Source organism: Crocuta crocuta, unplaced genomic scaffold (assembly GCF_008692635.1).
Source record: "Crocuta crocuta isolate KB4526 unplaced genomic scaffold, BGI_CrCroc_1.0 scaffold196, whole genome shotgun sequence".
In the NCBI taxonomy this organism is placed as follows: Eukaryota; Metazoa; Chordata; class Mammalia; order Carnivora; family Hyaenidae; genus Crocuta; species Crocuta crocuta.
In genome coordinates this window covers 4,066,916-4,083,610 of record NW_027531026.1, presented here as the reverse complement: position 1 = coordinate 4,083,610, position 16,695 = coordinate 4,066,916, and the positions used below count along the sequence as shown (strand labels likewise).

Genomic DNA, 16,695 nt, shown 5'->3' with positions numbered 1-16,695 from the left:
ATTTCCCTTGCTTACACAAATTGTCTTCCTCTGATGTTTGAAAGATTGCTGGTTCCTGTGCCAGAATCCATAGTGAATTCCTCTGCATCATAAGAAACTGGCTCAGAAATGTTTGAGGTGCTGGGTCTGAGTAGAAATATTTGGGCCAGAGCTGAGCTTTAAGTGAGAAGAACTGTGGATGGAGTCCTAGTGTTTTCCTACTTCTTACTAAGTAATGTGAATTATTAAGTAATGTGAATTGCCAGGTGCTCAAATGCAAAATTTGTCAGGTGCTCAAATGCAAAATATGTCATAATGTATTCACAAAATTTCCATTCTACTTCTAGGCACTGGAAGGATTGAACGTCTCATCCCGGTGGACATGTCACATGTTTTGGCTAATCAAATCTGAGCTAAAGTGCTATGTATCAGCCAGAAGTGGGAGTAGTAAGAGACTGTCTGCACTTTATGGTGTTTTCCTGCTGTGACGATCATGAAACTCTCTGTTAAGATGGAGCCTGGGTTTCTTTTCTTTTTCCTTCCTTCTTTCCTTCCTTCCTTCCTTTCTTCCTTCCTTCCTTCCTTCCTTCCTTCCTTCCTTCCTTCCTTCCTTCCTTCCTATGTTTATTTGTTTTTGAGAGTGGGCTGAGGGGTAGAGAGAGAATGAGACACAGAATCTGAAGCAGGCTATGGGCTCTGAGCTGTCAGCACAGAACCTGATGCAGGACTTGAACTCATGAACCACGAGATCATGACCTGAGCCGAAGTCAGACACTTTAACCCACTGAGCCACCCATGCACCCCTACAGCCTGGATTTCTTAGAGACTTCATGATAGTATTGAAATCTCCTGTGTTCCTCCTTTCATATTTAGTGTGGAAAGTATTAAATGGGTTAAGTTGCTACATTTTTTTTAAATTTTTTTACATTTTATTTATTTCTAGGAGAGAGAGAGAGAGACAGCATGAGCAGGGGAGGGTCAGAGAGAGAGGGAGTCACAGAATCTGAAGCAGGCTCCAGGCTCTGAGCTGGCAGTCAGCACAGAGCCCGACACGGGGCTCGAACCCGCGAACCGTGAGATCATGACCTAAGCGAAAGTCGGACGCTTACCCGACTAAGCCACCCAGGCGCCCCAGTTGCTACATTTTAGAAGTTTTTTATTATCACATCATAGTCCAGTCCCACTGAACTAATAAAAAAGGTAAACAAAATTATGATATTAATTATCTTAACCACACAGATTTCCATCCACAGATAGTTCACTGCATAGTTGGTTTTTCAAATGAATTATTTGATTTTTTTAACCCAAATCTTTATCATACACTAATGAGTCAGGAAGAGTTGAAATCTCAGACATTAAGTCATTTATACTTTTAGTATCTATCCCTTTTAGAGGAAAGAAGGTTTCTAGGTTTTAACTTTAGCTTTCTCTGTGGGCCATATGAGTCACAGGCAGTTCATAAAATGGTGGGGCTTGTTCCAGCATGGCTGTAAAACAATAAAAAATATATATATTATTCTCTACCCCCAATCACTGCTCCTGACACAGAGCTCTTGAAACCCTTGTAGATCGGGTGCTAGGAGAACCTTTTTGTCCTAATATTGATCTTTGACCCTAGTCTCTGACACAGAGCTCTTAAGACCTTTGTAATGTCCTGAGCAATGGGAGTGTCTGCCACAGAGCTCCTAAATTCCTTGGAATTTCCTGGGTAATAGGAATGTCTTGTTCTAATGAATTAACTCCAGATGGACTTCTCAGTGGGGCTGGTCACCAAAAAGACCAAGTTATGATTGGAAGTTTGAGACTTTCAGCCAACACCCTCCATTCTCTGGAGATAGGAGGGAGGCTGGAAACAGTATTTCATCATGCCTATGTGAAGAGGCCATAGTACAGGACTCATGGCGCTTCTGGGTTGGCAAACACATTACTGCTGGAAGGTGGTATGTCTTCCTGGGGAATGAATCTCCTACGGTCAACACCTCAGATCTTGTCCTATGTATCTCCCTTCATCTGACTGTTCATCTGTATTTTTTAATCATATCCTTTAGAATATTGTAAATTGGTAGACCTATGTGTTTCTCTGAGTTCTGTGAGTTTTTCTAGCAAATGATTGATTCTTAGGAAGGGGATCATGGGAACCTCTAATATGTAGCTAAGTTGGATGAAAGTTGTGAGCAACCTGGGAACTTACTACTTACAATTGGCATCTAAAGTTGGAGGCAGTATTGTAGGACTGACCTCTTAACCTGTGGGGTCTGCACTAACTCTAGTTAGTGACAGAATTAAATTGAATTATAGGACACACAGAAAATTGCTTGATATGAGGAAAAAAACCCTCCATACATTGGATGTCAGAAGTATTGTGAGTGTGGTAGCAATGCGAGAGTAAAAGAAAAACACACAGAAATGAGTTTTTCTTTATAAAGGGCCCACTACCTATAATCAGATCTGCCCATAGAGGGTCAGAGAACAGCATGTGAGTTATTTTGTGGCTCAGTCACAAAGCCATCTACAAAAATAGGGCCATTGCTTTAGATGTGGGTAAAGGATCTTGGAAACTTTGACCTTGGACAGTGGAGAATGCTTAGTATTTTTTTTGTTTACTTATTTTTTTGTGTGTGTTAAACTAGAAGCTTCTAAGTATGATTCTGTGACTCACACTTTGTCTATTACTTTGTAACCATACTGTTATATTTTAGGTAAGTGGTTACAAACTGAAGGAACTTTTCATTGTTAATTCTGCTAAGTATCCACTATAAACAAGTGCCATAATCATACACACTTCCCTTGGTGTGTATGTTTTATTGGTTTTCTATGCAGATTGATTTTTCTTTTTCATCTAAATACTGTAAAGTTTTCTTTTTCATCTAAATAAAACCCCAAAGTTCCCAAATGTGTATGGACTCAGTTTTTACCACCAGCAGAGACAAACTAGAATTGTTTAATTCTAAATACAACTTCCTAGAAACAGATTGGACAAGCTTTAGTGTAGTATCCAAATCTGGCCCAATTATTTGTAGCCTATGGCGACAGGTTACTGAGTACCACCTTGGTTCCAAGACCCGTCTCTGGAAAGGGTGAAATGTTTGTACTCAGAGAAGGAGACTGACACCCTGCAATGTGTAGGCTGCAGAAGCTGGAACACAGTAAGTACCACTGGACATCATTACCCTAGTGTATTATTAGTACAATTAAGTTATTAATATACTCCCAAAGGAGTTAAATATCACAGTCATTTTATATAATTGTTCCTTTGAGCTGTTATAGTTGTTAAAGTATTTCTGTATGGCTTTTATTTAGGTTAATAATGTATAGAGAAAACATGTGATTTGGGGCATGTCATTTAACAACCAAGTTGTGCTTTATAATAAAAAAATTACTTTGTACACAATCATAATATTAATGAATATATAATAACATGCAGATGACAATGGTATTGAGTAGAGTTTATAGGAAGTATATGAAATACTGATTTAAATGATTTAAATATCACCAGAAGAGATATTTTATAAACCAAACAATAAATTTCAAATTCATGGAAGTAAAGAAATTGTTAAAGATTTACACTAGGGCAGTGTTTCCTAAAGTATTAGCTTTATAAGCTGCTTCCCCCAAAGGTTCTATGCTATATGTAATAGAATTGCTCATTACATTCACTTTTGAAAATTCACATTCACATTAGTATATCAAAAGCTCTGATATGTCCAGTAGGAATGAAAATTGTTTAATAAGCTAACCCCAAATCATTTGAATACAGACTTCTTTTTAATTTAGCTAGTTAAAAATGCTACAGAATTAATATTATGAACTGTCTTATTTTGAGGGCTTTATATTACTACCTGTTAGTTTTTGTATACTCATATAATCAATTAGAGATACTATGAATAATACACGTTTTAGATAGAGTGATAAGAACAAATACCAGGCAAATGTTAGAACTTGCCTGGTTCCTCAAATCCCCTTTCGGTATTCAAACAGCCCTTAATAAGGACCATATCACTAGAGGGACCTATTGTTGATGGCTAGTAATTGATGGATTATCAGTTTGTGTTGAACAACTTCTCAAACCACCTAAATGAGCATATGTTGTAAAGTCAAGCCTAGTCATTTTAATCTATACTTTTATATACTACAAGCATCTCATCTCCATGGATACGATAACAAACAGATGTTCTTAGCTGAAGTCACTTTGAAAGAGTTCAAGTTCAAGCGATGATAAATGGGAAAGAAAAAATGATGACTGCACTTCACTCTTAACCAAATAATGGTTATGTATTTAGTCATTCTTATATTTATCCAACTAATATTTATTGAACATTTATTATGTGCTAGGCACAATGTAGAGATAAGCAGTCTTCTGCCCTTTCAGAGTTGACATTTTGTTATGAGAAAGAGGCTAATATGATACTATATTCCAAGAAGAAATATAGATTTCTTGGGAGGTAGGACTTGGGGCTAGTATTAAGAAGGTTCGAAGTTAACTGTTAGCCAAATTACTGAAGACTTAGCATAATGGTTCTCAAACTTTGGTGTGAGTGTGCATTATATACCTTTAACCTTCTCCATTCTTCCTCCACTCTTAAGGAAACCTCCTTCCCCTAATTTCTTACATTTTCCATGCAGACAAGTTCAGTCCTCCCCTTCTTTTTTTTTCCTTCTGACCGGAATATTTCTACCCAAATGGGTCAGCAGGGTATTTTTCTAAACAAATATTCTTCCTCTCTCTAAGAAGAATTCTGGTGCCAGCTGTTTAATATATATTTTAAACTGTGCCACTTATACATTAATTCTTAAAATACCTATTAGCAACCACAGCTACTGATCATGCACTGTTTGCTGTAACCATGAATGAACTGAGCCTATGATCCACTCAAATAGAAAGGTGTGAAATAGTAGTTCTGGTGTACACCATGTGCAATGCTTACATATATTTTTGATAAAACCTGAAGAATGATGTATCACAAACATTGCTTTTAGTAATCCCAATTGTTACTTTGTATTCCATATCACATAATTCTGACTAATGAGAATCTTAAAACCTCAATTTACCAGAAGGCAACTAACCTCAGTTTGGAGTTTTTACAATACGCTTTCTTTAAAGGACAAAGGTAAAAGCCAGGGTTATTGGCTCTTAGATGCTGGTCCAGGATTCTATACCTTTAATATTAGGGGTTTAGAAAGTAAATGGTAAGTGGACAGGATGATGGCTGAGGTGTTGTCAAGTCTTGTCATCAAAAAAGGCTTTATTATGTTCTATATCCTTTACTTAATGCTTCTGAGTTTCAGTCTGAACACCAGAATCAGAATCACTCCAGAATTACATACATACATATCAAATTCAAATGTGGACTCTTAAGATAGAGCCCTGGAGTCTAATGTAGCAAGTTCTTCAGTAATTCTTCTGTACTATTAATTTGCTCTGCTTAGTAAAACAGTTTTAGAAAGATGTCCAATAGCAAAGTTGAATCTACAGAAAGGATTTTCTATTCATGATTAGTTAACCAAAGATTATATTAAATAATCTCCTAGTTGGTCTAGCTAATTGAAATTTTATCATCATATGGTGGGTTGATTGATTTTGTTTTAAAGATTCTATTTGTACCCTTTAGTTAGACAGTGAGTGAGGCAATGAATATTTAATGACTGGTTTTGATGAGCCAGGTATTAGAAGAGTAGAGAGGTATTGCCTAAGAAAAAGTCAAAAACCAAGGTTTCTTTACTTCTAGTCCAGTTCTATTTGTGTTGGTTTTATCTAAGATTTTTTTTTTTTTGCCTCTCGTGCTCTGTTCTTAGTTTTAACATAATTAAAACTTCACTCAACTATTTTGATTTTATCATTTTCGGATTTTATTAGGTTTATGTGTGTGTGTGGGGGGGGTACAGTTAGATCATTGGCTTTATAATCACACTGAATTGTGATTTGTAGTTCTGCCACATATTAGTGGGGTTGACTGTGAGCAAATGTAATAAATTCTCTGAGCCTCAATCTATTAAATGGGCTAATTCCTACATTATAAAGTAATTGTAAAGACGAAACAAATAGATGCTTACATTTCTTTTTTCTTAGAGAAATTCTGGCCAGTATAAAATATACTTAGATTAATTTAACTTAACTAAAGGTATTTATCATTTTAAAATTATCATTTGTGTTTACTTTTTTCTAATAGTCAGTTTGAAGATAAGTAAAGGTATTTTTGGGTTAATTGGTTGTCCTTTCAATTCACAGTTTATAATATTGATCTATCTTCTTTGTAAGGAAAGCATGATTCAAAGTTGCAAGGTAATGAGTCTCATACTCAAACTGTATCTCTTTGAAGCAAATACCATGATACATGCTTTAGAAGGTGCAAAGGAGGAAATTTTAAGATAAATTCCTGTGTCTTGGATTCACTAGTAGAGAGACAGGATAAAGAGATGGAAAGATAAATAAAAATAGAAGATTTAAATAACATTCAGAGCAACTTTAGAAGAGCTGACCCAGGCAGTGACTGACTAATTGTCAGAATACCCACCATTAGCATGAATATGTGCTAATGCAATTCTCTGAAGAATAGTTAACTTTTACATAAAACAGAAATATCCACCTGACGCTGATATTGGCAACCAGAATTATATCCCCTACGCTGATCTCCAGGGCAACCCAGGGAGTGTAAAGGAATGTTATCTATAGTTATTTACCAATCTGATAAGACATAAGTTCATAAGACATAAAACTGGAACTTACTTTTGGTTGTGCAAATTATTCTTGAGAATAGAGGTGAAGTATGCAGTATTTAATCTTTCTTTGTAATGATCATAATAGACAAAGAGAAGAAGGATTAAAATGAACAAGCACATGGAAATGTTTCCTTTGTCCTGCTTATGGTATAAGAGCAAATGATACAAATTATAGCTTATACTTTTATTCTAAACATTCTTTAATAAGTGGGTGGAGAAGCTGGATCTGTGTACCTAGACAAAGTAAAATTGAAAACTCAAACAAAGATTAAATTAATTAATTTCAAATATCTAACTTGAATATTTCATGTATTTTTCTCCATAGTTTCCCTTGCCACCGGTGATTTTTTTAAAATTTCATATATTTTCCTTCTTTATTTAATTTAAGCTTTATGCAATTTGTGTGCATGCCTCTGTGTGTGTGTGTGTGTGTGTGTGTGTGTGTGTGTGAGAGAGAGAGAGAGAGAGAGAGAGAGAGATCTATATGAACACTTCCATTTTTTCTGGTTCCATTAGATGTCCCATACCCATATGGAATTTTCTCTGCTCCAGCCCTGGATTCAGCCATTTCTCCAAGGAGTCGTGGTTCTTTTTATTTATGTCTTTAGAAACTAAGATCTGGAGGCTAGATGTGTTCATAACAACTCAGGTGTCATTGCTTCTAGACCCTATTAACGGGCATAACAGGGAAGCACATTCTCTCTCTCTTTCCTCATCTGTCTGTATAATAAAAACCATGATTCATACTAACATCCCCACTTCCTGTCCATCACCACTGAATCCATTCTAGCCTTCCCCCTTTCATGATTTGTAAATTATTTCCCTAAAAGTGAGATAGATACTGGCTCTTAATGTCCACAGTATATTTATTTGCTCAACCCTAGAATAGATACAGTTTCAGAATAATTTATTGATTAGTTATAGTACTTTTATCAGTTTATTTTGTCTTTAGTGTTAAAGTATATATTAAAAATGTTGTTATCCACAATGACTTATGTTAGTTCTTTTTTTCTTTGTCTTCTTAAATAGGGTTATGTTATTTATTTCTAATAGGATTAGGCTCATTTGTTGTTGTTTATATTTCCATTCTGACTTTCCCACTTTCCAAGTCCCACTTAAAATTTTAACATTTATTTGTATTTTGTGTATGTGAAACAATGTCATTGTTCTAAAAATCAGAATTGTGTACAAAGGTATACTTAGAGATAATCCCACTCATCCATTTTACCTGTTCCTTTTCCTCCAGTCCTTCCATTCTGTTTCTACCCCTGTTGCTACCCAGTTTCATTCATTTCCAGTTTATCCTTTCTATGTGTCTTGTTGCTAAAACTAGCAGACATATGTATATTTCCTTATATTTCCCTTTTCTTTTTCTTACCTGAAAGGCAAAATACTATAGATACCCTTGCATTTTACTGTTTTCTCTTAACCATGTATTATGGATATCACCCGATATCAGTTCATAAAGATCTTTCTTATTCTTTTTTTAATAGCCACATAGTTCTCTGTGGATGTAGCATGGTTTATTCATCACCATTCTATTTATGGGCATTTTAGTTGTTTCTAATATTTCACAATTATAAACAATGCCACAAGTGAATAACCCTGTACATATGTATTTTTCTATTGTTGTAAGTGTATCTTCAGGGTAAATTCCTAGAAGTGAACTAACTGGGTCAAAAGGTAAATGTGTATATAGTTTTATTAGACATTGTTGAATTCCCCTCCTAAAGGATTTGCCAGTAATGTATGAAAGTGCATGTCTTTCCACAGCCTCACAACAGAATGCATTCTCATACTTTTACATTTTTATTAAGCTGGTTTGTGCAAAACACTTTATACTTTTTGATTTTTAAATCATGTAACTAACTGCATTACCTATTAAAATAACATAAAGAAGTACCCCCTCCCCCCAAATCTGGCTTGTGCAAACCTTAATTTTAATTCTCTTAAATTTCACTGTTGATTTGGAACTAACACTTTAAGAATTTCTCAAGACACCTTGGTGGCTCAGTCATTTGAGCAACAGACTTCAGTTCAGGTCATGATCTCGTGGTTTGTGAATTAAAGCCCCGTATTGGGTTCTGCACTGACACTGTGGAGCCTGCTTGGGATTCTCTCTCTCCTCCTCTCTCTCTGCCCCTCCCTTGCTCACAGGCTCTGTATCTCTCAAAAATAAATAAACATTTTTAAGTGTTAATAATGTTTAATAAGATTATACAAAAGAATTCCTCTTCATTGTTTAGGATCTATCAGCTGAATTTTTGAGATCTCATCATTTTATGATTTTTTTTGTCACAATCATAAAATTTGATCTATCAATTCACTGACTACCTATTGAAAATATATTGAGTGACCTCTATTTCCTAAAAAATATGCTAAGGCATAGTACTTGTCCTCAAGTTGCTTACTGACAGAGTGGAATAGATTAGCAAATAAATGGACAATTAGGAGATAGACACAGCTCTGCATGGAGAAGACCTCCCAGTGTGGGAAGACAGCCAGGTATATTCTGAAGTTGCAAGTGGTTTAATGCAGTTGGCATATAGAATTCAAGTATGTACTCATAGATGTGGTGAAATGAGAGAGGAGCAGAGAGAAATATGGTTTGAGAGGCATGTTGTGAAGTTTAGATATTATCTAGAGGACAGAGACTTAATAAAAAGTTTTAAACAGAATAGAGAGATGATCAGGATTTTTATTATAGCATTAACAATGAGGGGTTTCCAAGGAATTGCAGGTTTATCCTCAAAATGTTAAACTATATCGTATACACAGTTATACTATGTCATGTAAAAGAAAGGAATAATCCCTAAGATAAGAATTGACTGTGATCTTATATAAGGAAGTAACTTCCTTAAGAAAAAATGGACCAATCTGAATGTGGTCGACAATGAAACAAAGTAATGGAAGGTGGTATCTGAGAGGAAGCCTTTGCCTGCTTTGCTGGTTTAAAGTGGATCCATTTTTCAGAAAAGCTGAATTTCAATAACACTGGTGATTAAAGGTGTTGAAAACCAGGACTATCTATATCTATAACAGCTTATGGTTTATATTACCATGACTTTGAAATTCAGATGCTTCATAAATGGGTAAGGGGAGTAAGGAATCTACTCCTGAAATCATTATTGAACCATATGCTAACTAATTTGAATGTAAAATAAATAATAAATAAATTAAAAAAAACCCTCAGATGCTTCATTAAGGTGACTTTATTATTCCACTCTCTTCATCAACCTGATTTTATGGTTTCAGAAAGTTGCCTGGGAAGATCAAGTTGCTAATAACTTTATTGCTCATTTCAGAAACTTCCTGAAAATCTTTTTAAAGTGATATTAGACTACTCAAATAAAGCAACATTAAAAACTGTTTACTCTTCAAAATTGCTTTGAAGCCTTTTTTTTTTTAAACCTCCCCCTTTCATGTCTACCAATCTTAAACTATTAGATCACAGACTTGCCCAATCATAATGAATCCCCTCTTCTCACACCAGAAAATCCATCTTAAACCAAACTCCCCAAATCTTATACATGTCTGATCTTTACTTTTCCCCTTCTGAAACTCCACCAAGATTCTTGTCAAAGTAGTGGTCTCACTTACTGTGGCAAACAGTAAACTCATTTGCTTTATGAACAGGTTATTTTGGCAATGTTTTCAGGGAATAAAGTACCTGTAAGATTGATTTCTTATTCTATCTACAAATGATGCTTTTTGCAATAAATGGTGATGAGTAGTTTGGGACCATAGGCCTATATTAAGAATCCAAGAATATCTCAGTTAACTTCCTAATTTTTTGTCTTTCTTTCAACCTGGCACATAACATTTACAGCCAGAGAGACCTCAAGGAATGTCACTGTGCCCCCCTCATAATTATTGTTTTTCAAATTAGTGAATTTGGAAATATAATCATTTCAGGAAGAAATAAGTGACTTATGTATCCTAGCCAATCAGCCTACACCAACCAAGAAAGACTTTAAAAAGCTGTATAGATTTTATGTAAATTTGGTATTTATGAACACCAAAGTTTTAGCACTGACATCTGCCTGAGAAGAAACTTCATTTACAGCAGTGGCAGAGATGAAGTTCACTGTGAACTAGTTTTGGATGCCATATGCTTTAACATGCAGAAGAGGAGGGGAAAAGAGGCATTCTACAAACAGATTTCTCTTGCTCTCACTGTGTATGATGTTGCATGACAACATTGTGACATCATAACTTACGCTATTTTATTTGCTGTTGCACCAATATAGCACCAAGGCGTGGAATAGCACCTTTGGATGTATACGGTGCTTTCCTTTCATGAAACTCAAGGCACTTCGCAGGCATTTTCTTTCTAAACCTCACAACATCTCTCAAAGGTATTGCCAAACTGGAGACAAATTTCACAGTTTAATCATGTGGAACACATTGGTAAATATAGATGTGCCTTTTAGAAAGTTGCTTCAAAATGTATTTTGCAGCTAACGCGCCGTTCCTCAGGGTGTAAACCAGTGGTGTAATGTAAAGCTTTTGGGCCTCCCGCATGCGAGCTGGGAGGGTAGATGTGTTTGGCAGCGTGAAGTGGTGCCGGAGGAAAGGAGGGTCGGACGGGAAAGACAGGCTGACTGTTTTGTTACGCGTCCTTCCTTTTTCTTCGTATCTCCTCACAGGGGTGCCTCCTTTTCCTCTATCTCTTTCGTTCTTTCTTTCTTTCTTTTTTTTTTCAGCATCAAAAAAGAAGACTGAGTTATAAAATTTAACTTGTAATTAAGAATTTGATTAGATTTTCAGGGCAGAACACAGCTGTCCATTTAAATCACAAGGGGCCTGTTGTTTATAATCCTGGCAGTTTCTCTCTCTCTCTCTCTCGTTTTTAGTATATGTGCTGCTGAAGCAAACACTTTAAACCTGGAATTCTAATCGGTACGTATGATATAGAAAACGAGTTCTTATGAAACGGGAATGCGGCAACAGCACAGACCTGTTTCTTGCTCTAATGTCTTCAAATCAAATATGAAAAGGAGTGGGCTTTTTCTCAGGATATTTATGCCTCCCAAACCCCACCCTTTTCCTCCCCTCCCTGCCCCACCTGCACCCAATCCCCTAGAAGGAATTCCTTCACGTGGAGCAGAGACCTGGATGTGAATCCTAGTTGTGTCACTTAATAACTGTATGAACCCTGAGTCATTACACCTCCCTAACCCTGTTCGCCTATGTGTAATTTATACATTGCTAACTCACGGGGTTGCTATGAAGGTGACAAGAACATGTATGGAAGAGCTGAAGGGCCGTCTATAGAAGACAGGAGTGTGCTCCATGAGAAGTGTCTTCGACCTTCTGGTTTTCTGGGGATGATTTGCTCTGCCCTTTTGGGTATGGTGCAAACCAGGACATTTTTGAGAGTGACAGAGGGAGCTTCAGGACAAGAGACATAAACTGGGACTATCCCAAGCAACCCAAGATGTGTGATCGGCCTGTATACAGAGAACTTTCAGATGTCAAGTGCCTGTGCGTAATTGTACATGTGATTATGGAGATGGATTCCTGCATTTTATGAATAAGAATATGATGTCTTGCCCACATACAAGTTGAACTTCTACCACTTCTCTCTTATTTTCATAACTCTTTGTATAGCTTCTATTTCCCCAAATGTGCTGCTATACAGACAACAGCTGGCACATGAGACTTTCTAGTGGTATACAGCAAACATCAATTTTTTTAAACTATCAAGTCAAATCTATAATTTTGGAAGTCAATTTTTAAAAATAAGTTCATGTAGACCAACATTTGACTTGATTTAAAGAAGATGAAGCAAACTAAAATTGGATTACAGATGTAGGAATGACTGGAAGGCTGACCCTGAATGAGTGATAGGTGGGAAAACCCTCCTTGATAGGATACAGCTGGTAGCATGAAAGAACGAGCTTCTCAGGATTTGGATAAACAGGATAATATCTCCCCTTTCATTCCAGGAAAGGTGCTTTGTAAGAGTTGGAGTTAAGGTAAATATCCAATTGTGACCCAGGTGAGGGGAATAGAAATAGAGTAATGGCAGTTGAAGATTAGCCATGGATACATTTTCTTTCTTTTCTTTGTTTTAAAAAAAAATGTTTATTTTTGAGAGAGAGAGAGAGAGACAGAGCACTAGCGGGAGAGAAGCAGAGAGAGAGGGAGACACAGAATCATAAACAGGCTCCAGGCTCTGAGCTGTCAGCACAGAGCCCAACGCGAGGCTCAAACTCAGAAACTGCGAGATCATGACCTGAGCTGACGTCTGACGCTCAACGGACTGAGCCACCCAGGTGTCCCAAGCCATGGATATATTTTTTGGTGAGTCTAGGGCTTTACCACCATTTTTACATATTATTAATGTAAACTATGTATGAAGAATTGACAAAACTTGGCAAAATTTAATACATACACTGGTTTAAACTTTGTGGGGACGTTTTATTTGTGTTTATTTTTTGAGAGACATAATTTAAGATGGAAACTAGTTTCTCTTGTCTTGAGAAATTTAGGAATAAAGACTCCTCAAACTGTTTGAATAGCTCACTTAATTCCCTGGTAATCAAAAAGGAATTTCTGATTTCTAGTACCAATCCTTTTCTAGTTTAAGTGCAGTCTCCAAAGAAAGAAAAATTGGGAAGGTGTTGCCATTCTACCACTTAATATTTGCTACAAAAACCACCGACAGCAGTGGACTTCCTAATCTTCACAGAGGTTGTTGATACTTTGTTTTCTTTTTGTTTGTGATGTCTTTCATCAGCCTAAAATGCTTCTTATTCTGTTTGTAAAATGGAGACAATTTAGCTAATGTATCAAGACACCTGAGTATGAATGATTAGAGGTCAGCCCTTAGCAATTATATTATACTTTTTCCTAAAACACATTGAAATATTTGATAGATGGTCATTCACAGATATCTGTGTGCACTTGAGCTTAGGGTTTGTAAAGGTTTACAAGTATTTATGTATGATTTTATGTGTATTTTCAGAGTTTTTTTTTTCTTGTGGAACTTTGAAAAATGAAGAGAATTAAGTTGTTTCTAAAAAGCCAAAGCAGCCTGCCATCTCTTTTTCTTTTCTGGGCTACGGTCCAATTTGCACAGCAGTTGCAAAGAAAAAGCAAACGCATCACTAGATTCAGCGAGAAATATTGTAACAGTATGTAATCTCTGTCAAGATAAAATTGCTTTGTGATTTACATTACAATAAATCCTGACCTTTAAGTGCTGCAGACTAAGCTAATCTGTGAAGTACTTTATTCCAACACTGAATCAGCGAGTGAAGCTCAACCAAATAGAGTGTATTAGTCCCACTGTGGTGTGGTTAAAGAGCCTATATATATCGAAGCAGATTACAGTGCATTGTTCTATGTGTACTATAATAAGTAGAATAATTGAAATATTCAATCTGTTTCATCATCATGAAATAATAGAATTATTTTAACCTCCCTTCTGTTTGCCTATTATGGGAATTACAAGTAGCTTCATTTAAATATCATTAGGGCCTGATTTAGATGGATGAGAACAAGGAAATTCAGAATTCAGGCTAAAGTACCACATGACATTTCAACCTTAATTCACTTCTTATGGATGTTAATTATTTTCTCTCTCTCTCTCTCTTTCTCTCTCTCTCACTGTCTCGGTATCATAGTTAAGACACTGTGTTTGATTTCTCAGTACTAGCTTTGAATTTTTGGCTTTTTATCTCCCCAAGTCAAGTGTTAGGTTTATTAATCATTGGAGAATAGAATTATTGCAGAGATACCATGAATTTAAAACTAAGTAGAATTTACCAACTTTGGGAGATTTTTAGCCCATATTATGACAACTTGAGAATTATCCCAGAGGTCAGTGATATCCTTCTCCCCCCCACCCCCAATTTTTTATTTTTTCACCATGCTTCATTTTGGATAATTGCTATTGCATGTCTTCAAATGCACTCTCCCTCTCCCATGCAGCTCCCAATTTGCTATTAATCATATCCAGTGTATATATTTTATTTCAGATACTTAATTTTTCATCTCTAAATGTTCCATTAAAAAAAAAACTTCATTTCTCTTCTCATCACACTCGTGTTAGCTAATTCTGTTAACTCTCACGTATGCTTCTTTTCCTGTGTGGTGAGTATTGATTGGATACTGGATATTGTGCTTTTGTTTTGAGTGCTAAATGTTTTGGTATTTCTGTAAATAGTGTTGTATTTTGTCCTGGCACACAATTAAGTCTTGGGAACCAGATTCCTTTGAGGCTGAGTTTTTTTGTTTTTGTTTTTTGCTTTTATTATTTATTTTTGAGAGAGAGGGGGAGATGGGGAGAGGGGCAGAAGAGAGAGAGAGAGAGAGAAAGACAGAATCCAAAGTAGGCCTCAGGCTCTGATCTGTCAGCACAGAGCCTGATGTGGGGCTCAAACCGTGAGATCATGACCTAAGCTGAACTCAATGCTCAATGGACTGAGCCACCCAGGTGCCCTGCAGCTGAGTTTTAAACTTTGGCAGATCCAGAACAGCCTTTAAACTAGGGCTAATTTGGCCTTGCAACAAAAGCAGCATAACCTGAAGATACACCCTCATGCTTCATGGATTATGAGGTCTTCTCACTCTGGTTGGTAGGGATAGACACAGTTTTCTGGTCCTGTAGGAATGATTAATTGGCCTTCTGCTTTTCTGCTGCCTCTTTATTTGATCAAAGGTACTACTTTCTCTTGCACGTACAGACTGGTACTCAGCTAAAGATCTGTGGGAAATCCTGCACAGAGCTCTGGAACTCTCTATCTGTGGAGCTCCCTTCTCTCTGGCACTTTGCTTTGGAAATTCTGTCTTGGCTTCCCTGAATTCCAGCTTCTGCCTTGTAAACCCAGCAAGACCACAGGGCTCAGATTGGTTTCCTTCCCTTCTCTGAGAACTAGAAACTGCATTTAGGGAGTAAGGCGGAACAGTAGTAGAGCTCACATTGTTTCCCTTTTCTTAGGTTCCACACTCCTGTGCTGCTTATTGTTCAATGTCTGAAAACAACTCTTTCCTCTATTTTTGTCATGTTTTCTCATTGCTTAAGGTGAAAGGCTCCCTGTTCCTCTACCATGGCCAGAAGCAGATGTCACAAAACTAGAGCTTAAAAGACAGTTTCAGATTTTTTATTTAACTATTTGTCCAACCATTCTTGCCAACATACATTTCTGGAGATGTCAAAGTAAGTGATAAGAAGGTTATTAAAATGAATTCTGGACACAATAAACTGTAACAATGTTGATGCTCATGTCTAACCACAAAGCACTATAATGATTGCCAAACACATAAGGCGCCATGATCACTTCGGCAACTTCAAATTAAAATTGTTTTTTTTTTTACTTCTTTCGGAGAAGAAACCAGTTTCTTTCATACAAGAAACCAGTGCTAGAGTGCTTCTTCCTAGTAAAATGTAATTTCCTACTAAAATAGTTCTAGAGGCCTCTTCCATTGTTTCTTATGGGAACTGTTGCTCTGCTCTATTTAAAAGTCACATTGAGTTCAGGGGAATAGTTTTCATTTTACTAAGACAAACTTTTTTTTTTTGTTATTTTGTGGTTTTTTATTTTGGATTTTTATAATAAATTTATAGGGTGCCTCGAGGGCAGCCCAATTTGCATCATAGGGGCCACCTAAGAAACTCACTTGGGATAGACCACTCTGTTCTGCCTTGGAGCACTATTGCCTCAAACCAGAATTGTTCATGAAGTACCCCACATTATAAATAGAGACATCCTCGGGGCACCATATCAATGTATACTGGACCATCTTCCCCTGCATTTTGAGAGGAAAATAGCAGTTTTGATATCAGCAAGATGAGAGCAAGTATTCCTGATGCTAAAAGGATACCTTAGCACTTGGCTGAAACATTAGTATTTTTAAAGGCCAATTTCATAGTTCCAAACAATTTTAAAATTAAAATATAGTGACTTGCTAGAACATTTGATTTAGTGCCAAGAGGAAAAGACTAATAATTTGAAGCAAAGATTATTTAAAAATATCGATACATTGATC

General features: G+C 36.4%; 1 long non-coding RNA gene across 1 annotated transcript in view; it reads left to right on the top strand.

The window, feature by feature from the left end:
- Positions 1 to 10,958: 10,958 nt before the first annotated feature.
- Positions 10,959 to 16,695, top strand: part of LOC144237331 (uncharacterized) — an 80,876-nt gene continuing 75,139 nt past the window's right edge. Inside the window, exon 1 of the long non-coding RNA XR_013336829.1 lies at positions 10,959 to 11,054. This is a non-coding gene — a long non-coding RNA (uncharacterized LOC144237331). The remainder of the gene's footprint in view (positions 11,055 to 16,695) is intronic.